This window comes from Furipterus horrens, unplaced genomic scaffold (assembly GCF_987537825.1).
Source record: "Furipterus horrens unplaced genomic scaffold, mFurHor1.1.pri manual_scaffold_6, whole genome shotgun sequence".
In the NCBI taxonomy this organism is placed as follows: Eukaryota; Metazoa; Chordata; class Mammalia; order Chiroptera; family Furipteridae; genus Furipterus; species Furipterus horrens.
The window spans coordinates 2,853,139-2,860,802 of record NW_028327176.1 but is presented as its reverse complement, the minus strand read 5'-3'; positions in this window follow the sequence as shown (position 1 = coordinate 2,860,802).

The window sequence follows — 7,664 nt, the reverse complement described above, 5'->3', positions numbered from 1 at the left end:
CACCTTCAGGGCCTCCCTACGATGTTCCTGCTGGAATCGCGCCCTGTGCCGGCTGTGCCCTCTGCGCTGGTCAGTCTCCGCCTCTAGCCCACGTCTCTCTCTCTGAAGTCCCCCTTGGGGGTCTGTCCCCCAGCTTCCGAGCGGAGGCCAGAGTTTTCCCCGCTCTCTTCTTCCCAGGTTCAACCTTGAACTCCGAGCCCTCACGCAGGGCCCTTGCTTTCGCCGCCGCGGGTCAGTGATGGCCCCACCGTGGGCGGTGCAGGCGGCTGCAGCAAACACCGGACTTTGCTGGCGTAGTTCGGGGGCAGGAGGCCTGAGCGGGCGCCGGCGGCTGCGTGGTGGCCCTCGGCCTGGTTTGCAGGCAGGGACCTTGCCATGCCCTCCCCTGTCCGCCGGCTCTGCTTCTGAGGGCACGGAGCCATCAGCACCTGCCCAAGGCCACGCCTCCTAAACCATCACACGGGGCGGGGGGCGGATGGGGGTGTGTGACATGCACACCTTGGGGGGTCACAAACGTCCAGTCTGGAGCGCGGCCTCGTATCTTTCAGACGTCTGTCCCATCTGTCCCCTCGCTCCTCTCCTGATGCCAGTCCTCTGGTTCAGGTCCTCCTTGTCTCTGGTTCGCATGACCTCATTGTTGGTTTCTCTCTACATACGTGTATTTCTTCAGACACGCTCTTCATGCACCCAGGGTGACCTTGAACTGACCTGGTGGCTCTCTTGCTGCAAGGCCCTTTGTGTGGGACCGTGTCCCTTGGTCCTCCCCTCTAAGCACCCTCAACGCCGCCTTCCCCCACCCCAGGCTGTCATGTGCCGCAGCTGACACCGGCGACAGGGCTCTCACCCGAGGCAGGCCACGTCCACTCTCTCCCTGGCTCAGCTCCCGCGGCTGCCACGCAGCCACGTCACCCAGCGTTCGCTGTGGCCCCCTTGCTTCTGGTGAGACGTCGCACTGGCTGCTTTTATTTCAAGATTCCACCAGCCTCGTGTCCGTTAGGGCGCCCGGCTCCGTTACAGCCGGACGGCCGCCTCGGAGCTTTGCCACGGTGCCCCTCACCACTGCGCTTCCTCTCCGTGTGGCAATGGCGTGTTTCCTGGGGCCCTGGCCGGACGCGGTTGGTCGGTGTTGCCACCTTACATGATGCATCTGCTCGGAAGTGCTCACTGCCCTGAGCCCCTGTCTTAGCCCCCTCGTAGCGTGGACCGTTCTTCTCTCCAAGTTATCACGAGCCTTCCTAGCAGCGTGCCAGACCCGCCCAGGGCCGTGCTCGGAGACCAGCATGTGTACCCCAGAGGAGCACGCCCACAGGGGTACGCCCCCTCTTGCACACCCAGACTCGATCCAGCCCGCCCCATGTGTTCCTGGGTCCTGCCAACGCCCTTGGCAGGTCCTGCCGCTTCTTTCCTCCAGTGGCAGGCCCGGCACCTTCCCAGCACGCTATTGGTCTGCTGGCAGGAGGGCCAATGGCAGGCCACGTCCAGGGCTGCACCTGCTGCCTGCTGCCTGCAGGCCAGAGGCCCCTGCAGCGGTTCCCAGGAGCCCCCAACCCAGGAGACAGGGCCGCGTCTGCAGGCTACCGTGAGCTTGTGGCCGGAAGTCCCGCTCCAAACATCAGGGTCCGCTCTCTTCCCACCAGAGCGCCCCAGGGGCCAGGCCGGTGTGTCGGGGCTGAGTGTTCAACCTTCTCTGGAGTCCTGCTGCCCTTCTGATTGAGTCCCGAGTCCATTTCCAGCTCTCCTGCCCTCTGGCTAAGAGAGATGGGCTTGCACACCTAGAAGGGTCTGTTTGTCCTTTCCTGGTGACCCCATCGCTGTGTGCACGACCCCCCACCCCAGAATTCGAGATTCCCAGACCTGTTCTGACAGATTCCCTCTCTGATACACCCAGGCCGCTTTGTGTGGGTTTTCTTGTTGATGGTGAACTAATACCATACATTGATTTAAAGAGCATGCGTGAGTATTTATAAAGGGTACTGAAAATGCCCAGCAGAAACGCACCAGATGTGAACTTAGATTTGCACACGTTTTCCTGCCTCAGCCATTTCTAGCGTGTTGGCCTCGTGAGGCCTCGTATGTATGAAATGGGACCCACTGCATACATTTCCTCATATTGGGAATATCTCATTAGGGAGGAGGACGCATACTCCCGAGTTATCCTTTACACGGGAAATCACATAGAAGTGCGCAGGCGGGGCCATTCTTTCCTTAATGCGAAGCCCAACGCATGTAACGATTAATCTTTTGTTTCCTTGACACGCTCACTTTCAGAATGTTCCATTCTCTCATCCGAGTCTCTGCTCTTTCGTGCCCTGGCTCGCGGCACCGAAGTGCTAATCCCTCAGCCTCTTCGGAACAGGATGGGATGCTGCTTCTCTCCCCCCTCCAACCCCACCCCCCCAGAAGGGCCCTGAAGAGCAGTTCCCCTCCCCGGCTCTGAGCTCGCCGCCCTGTGGGTTGTCTCTGCCTGGACAACTCCGGTGTAGCTACAGCCCGTGCGAGGTTCCAGCCGGCGGAGATCTGCTTTTTGCAACCGACTCTTTCAAGTCAGATTAAAAAAATAATAATGAAGGTAATTTTTAAAAGGCCCTCCTTGGGAGCAGCTGTCGGGGCCACACAGCTCGTGATTAAAAGGGACCATCTGACGTGTTTGCTACGTGCCACGGCCACGTGTTTGCAGCTGGTTTCTCTGTAGTCATGTTGCTTTAATGACGTTCGGTCACTCTGGGAAACAGGCAGCCTTGCGGTCACGTCGCAGGGGAAGGACTGAAACAACCCGGGTGGGGGTTGTCTGCCCCACGCGTCGGCCTGGCCCGTAGGAGGCAGGGTGGCGGCGTCCGGCTCGCATGCAGGGCTCTGCTGTGAGCGGGAGAAACGGAGGAATTAAATTCTTTAAAGAAAAAGCATGGCGCGTAGTAGGTGTGCAGATACGCCATTTGCACAGACTCTGCACGGGGAGCGTAAAGTATGCGGAGGCCTGCTTTCCTCCCAGCGCCTGCTCTGCTTGCCTAATGTTTCGTTCTTTTCTGAAAACATTTTTTCCCTGATTATGCTGTTACAGTTGTCCCAGTTCTCCCCCCTTTGCCCCCCTCTGCCCAGTCCCCCCTTCCCTCCAGCACCTCCCACCCCCCTTAGTTCATGTCCATGGGTCGTGCATATACGTTCTTTGGCTTCTCCACTTCCTTTACTATTTTTAACTTCCCCACTTATTTTGTTCCTACCAGTTATGCTTCTTAGTCCCTGCACCATTTCCCCATTTCTCCCCCTTCCCCGCCCAGCTGATAACCCTCCACATGATCCCCGTACCTAGGACTCTGTTCCTGTTCTGGTTTGCTTAGTATGTTATTTGGATTCAATCATTGATAGTTGTGAATTCATTGCCATTTTAATGTTCATTGTTTTGATCTTCTTCTTTTTCTTATATAATTCCCTTTAGCATTTCATATAATAATGGCTTGGTGATGAGGAACTCCTTAGCTTCACCTTGTCTGGGAAGCACTTCATCTTCCCTTCCATCTAAATGATAGCTTTGCTGGATGGAGTAGTCTTGGTTGTAGGTCCTTGTTTTTCATCACATTGAATACTTCTTGCCATCCCAGAGTGTCTTTTGAGAAATCAGCTGATAGTCTTATAGGCACCCCTTTGTAGGAAACTCTCTGCTTTTCTCTTGTTGCTTTTAGGATTCTCTCTTTATCTTGAACCTTTGGCATTTTAATTATGATGTGTCTTAGTGTGGTCCTCTGTGGGTCCAACTTGTTTGGGACTCTCTGTGCTTCCTGGACTTATATGTCTAGTTTCTTCGCCAAATCAGGAAGTTTTCTTTCATTATTTTTTCAAACAACTTTTCAATTTCTTGCTCTTCCTCTTCTCCTTCTGGCACCCCTATGATTCACATGTTGCTGTGTTTAAAGTTGTCCCAGAGGTTCCTAAGCCTCTCCTCATTTTTCTTAATCCTTTTTTCCCCTGCTCTTCTGATTGAATACTTTTTCATTCCTTGTGTTCCAAATTGTTGATTTGATTATCAGCTTCAACCCTTCCACCATTGATTCCCTGTAGATTTTTCTTTATTTCACTTAATGTGACCTTCATTTCTGTCTGGGTCTTTTTTATGTCATTGAAGTACCCAATGAGTTCCTGGAGCATCCTGATCACCAGTGTTTTGAACTCTGTGTCTGATAGGTTGGCTATCCCTGTTTTGTTTAGTTGTTTTTCTGGAGTTTTGTTCTGTTCTTTCATTTGGGCCATATTTCTGTGTCTCCTCAATTTGGCAGCCTCCCTGTGTTTGTCTCTGTGTATTAGGTAGAGCTGCTTTGACTCCCTGTCTTAGTAGCATGGCCTATTGTAGAAAAGGCACCTGTAAGTTGTATGGGGCGGAGCCTTAGTTAATTGCCAGGGTGGGGCAACCTGCGTCACCGCTTTGTGGCTCTGTGGGGAGGGCTTGAAGAGGGGATAATGGTGCTGCTTGGCTTCTGGAGGTTTTCCGAGGAGGAAGCTGTTCCCCGTCTCTCACCCTGTTGCCAGCCACTTCACTTCCTCCCTGTATGCCACTGGTGCCCTTCCAGCTGTTGCCCTGGTGCTGAATCCCAGAGAGGGTGGGTCCTAAGTTCACTGCAGGCCCTTAAAAGGAGTCTCTTGAGACTCTATTGGGTGCATACACATTTGTACATAACTAATGTTAAGCCAAGCTAATCATGACCTGGAACCTATGCACCCGATATATGTAACAATATTTAAGAAAAGCACTGGTCTGGACCTCTCAGATCAGCCTTGACCTTGCAGGTAAGGGTGGGTCCTAAATTCCTGATGCTGCTGTAACGATATATACACAGTGGGTAGCTCACGGCCACAGGGGTATTGGAGGAAACACCCTCCAGGAGCTCCTGGCCTGGTGCAGAGTTTCTCAAACTCAAAAAATGTAGCGACTCCTTTTAAAGGACCACGAGAGTCTCAGTCCCCTGGGGCCACTATAAACAAGCTCTTTTTGTACCCACACGATGAAGGAGTTGATGTTCATGCTTGTAGCTCTTACCCTTTATCAGACAAAACAATTTTCCTAATTTGGTGTGAACGAAAATGAAACCCACTGAAGCTCAAGGTCGTGTGATGCTCTTCTGCTGACGTGACTGGGTCTTGGGGCTGCTGGCTGGGCCAGCCGCTGGTGAGTGGGGCCCTGTCCTGCCCCGTCTTGGTGACTCAGCTCTCCCACTGCTAGCCTCTATTTGAACTTCTGAAACACTTTCCTTCCCACGCTGCTCGGTGATGATGTGGTCTGGCCTCTCACTCAGCTCGACCTTCTCATCGGTGCACCAAGCTGGCCTGTATGCTTCTCTTGTGTGCCCGTCCCCAGCGACTCAGAGCTAGGGTGCCAGGACCGCCCACACACAGGGGCGACGCGGGTGCTGAGACAGCGGGTCGTTCGGGAGTTGCCGGGGACACAGAACAGGCGGAGAGCTGCATCTTTTAAGGTGACGACCGCAGTGCAGACAGAAAATGTGGACTTTTCAGAGAGTGGCCTTGGATGGCCGAGGCTCTGCCAGGGGAGGCGAGTGTGAGGAGCCCAATCTGGTGGCTCCCAGCCGGCCCCGTGCCAGGCACCCGCTGCCTCGGCAGCCTGTGCGCTCGGCTGCCTTGCTTAGCTGTCGGCCTGAAGAACGAGGGTCCCCGGGCTGCTCCCCACCGCGGGTCTCGGGTCACCTGCCCTGAGTGCTGACCCTTCTCTCCCCTGGGTGCTGCTGTTGACATTTCTCACCCTTTGGGGACACCTGTTCAGATGGCGATTCTTCCAGGAAGCCCTCGGAGCTCTGGACTTAGTCTTGTCTATCATGGTCCTGACCGTGAACGGCCGCATGTGGTCCTTCCAGTGTGGGCACGTGGGCACAGGGGTACGGCCACTGTGTCCCTAGGCTGGGTTTCCTAAAATGTTGCAGCGACGACGTGGTGAGGAAGAACCGGAAGTGTGTGTGTGTGTGTGTGTGTGTGTGTGTGTGTGTGCAAGGGTGTATGTGTGAGTGTATGAATGGGAGCAAGCGTGTAACTGTATGTGTTCGAGTGTGTGAGTGCATGAGTGTGTGACTGTGTGTGAGCGTGTGTATGCATGTGTAACTATGTGTGTGAGAGTGTGAGTGTACGAATGGGAGCAAGCGTGTAACTGTATGTGTTGGCGTGTGTGAGTGCATGAGTGTGTGACTGTGTGTGAGCATGTGTATGCATGCATAACTATGTGTGTGAGTGTATGAATCCGGGCAAGTGTGTAACTGTATGTGTTTGAGTGTGTGAGTGCATGAGTGTGTGACTGTGTGTGAGCATGTGTATGCATGCATAACTATGTGTGTGAGTGTATGAATCCGGGCAAGTGTGTAACTGTATGTGTTTGAGTGTGTGAGTGCATGAGTGTGTGACTGTGTGTGAGCGTGTGTATGCATGCATAACTATGTCTGTGAGTGCATGTATCCGGGCAAGTGTGTAACTGTATGTGTTTGAGTGTGTGAGTGCATGAGTGTGTGACTGTGTGTGAGCGTGTGTATGCATGCATAACTATGTGTGTGAGTGTATGAATCCGGGCAAGTGTGTAATTGTATGTGTTTGAGTGTGTGAGTGCATAAGTGTGTGACTGTGTGTGAGCGTGTGTATGCATGCATAACTATGTGTGTGAGTGTATGAATCCGGGCAAGTGTGTAACTGTATGTGTTTGAGTGTGTGAGTGCATGAGTGTGTGACTGTGTGTGAGCGTGTGTATGCATGCATAACTATGTGTGTGAGTGTATGAATCCGGGCAAGTGTGTAACTGTATGTGTTTGAGTGTGTGAGTGCATGAGTGTGTGACTGTGTGTGAGCGTGTGTATGCATGCATAACTATGTGTGTGAGTGTGTGAGTGTACGAATGGGAACAAGTGTGTAACTGTATGTGTTGGCGTGTGTGAGTGCATGAGTATATGTGTGTGTGCATGTGTAGGAGTGAGTGTGTGAACACGTGTGTGTGCGCGTGAGTGCGCGTGAGTGTGCGCAGCTTTAACCGCATCCCGGAGGTCAGGCACCTGCAGTGGGGTGAGGACAGCAGTGCACGCTCTTCTCGCCCCGCGCGGTGCCCCCACTGCCCTCCCCCGTCTCTCCTCCCCCTCCTCCCTCCCGAGGGCTCAGAGGTTAACGTCAGGCAGCGGAGGCTCTGGAGGACCCGGCGCGTTGGCCGTGACATTCACGCTGTGATGCACCACTTTCCTGGGGGAACTCCTGTGCCCCTCCTTTGATGTGGGCAGGCTGGTCCCCCCCAGGGCATTGCAGACGTGGGGCTCTGAGCCCCTCTCCTTCCCACGGGGTGTGATTATATCCCAGACTCTCCCAGCCCTCTGGGGCTTTTTCTTTTCAAAACTAGTATAAATAAATCAATTATTTAAGGCAATGGCTTTGATCATGACTAGCTGCCGGTGTTCTGTGGAAAACCTTAGCTGCTCTAGGGCTCCCCTTTCCCTGGGAGGGCCTCCCTGTCTGTCTCCACGGCACCCTGCTGGGTGCCCCCTGAACACAAGGTGCCCTGCAGCGGATGGAGTACCACTGCGGCCCCTCACTGGGCCTGGGGCCGCGGCGGGGCCCGGCCTGCTGCCTGGCTGCGGCTGTGATACCTGCGACCCATGGCCCCTCTGAAGGGGCTGCACAAGGGGGGTTGCTTCTGC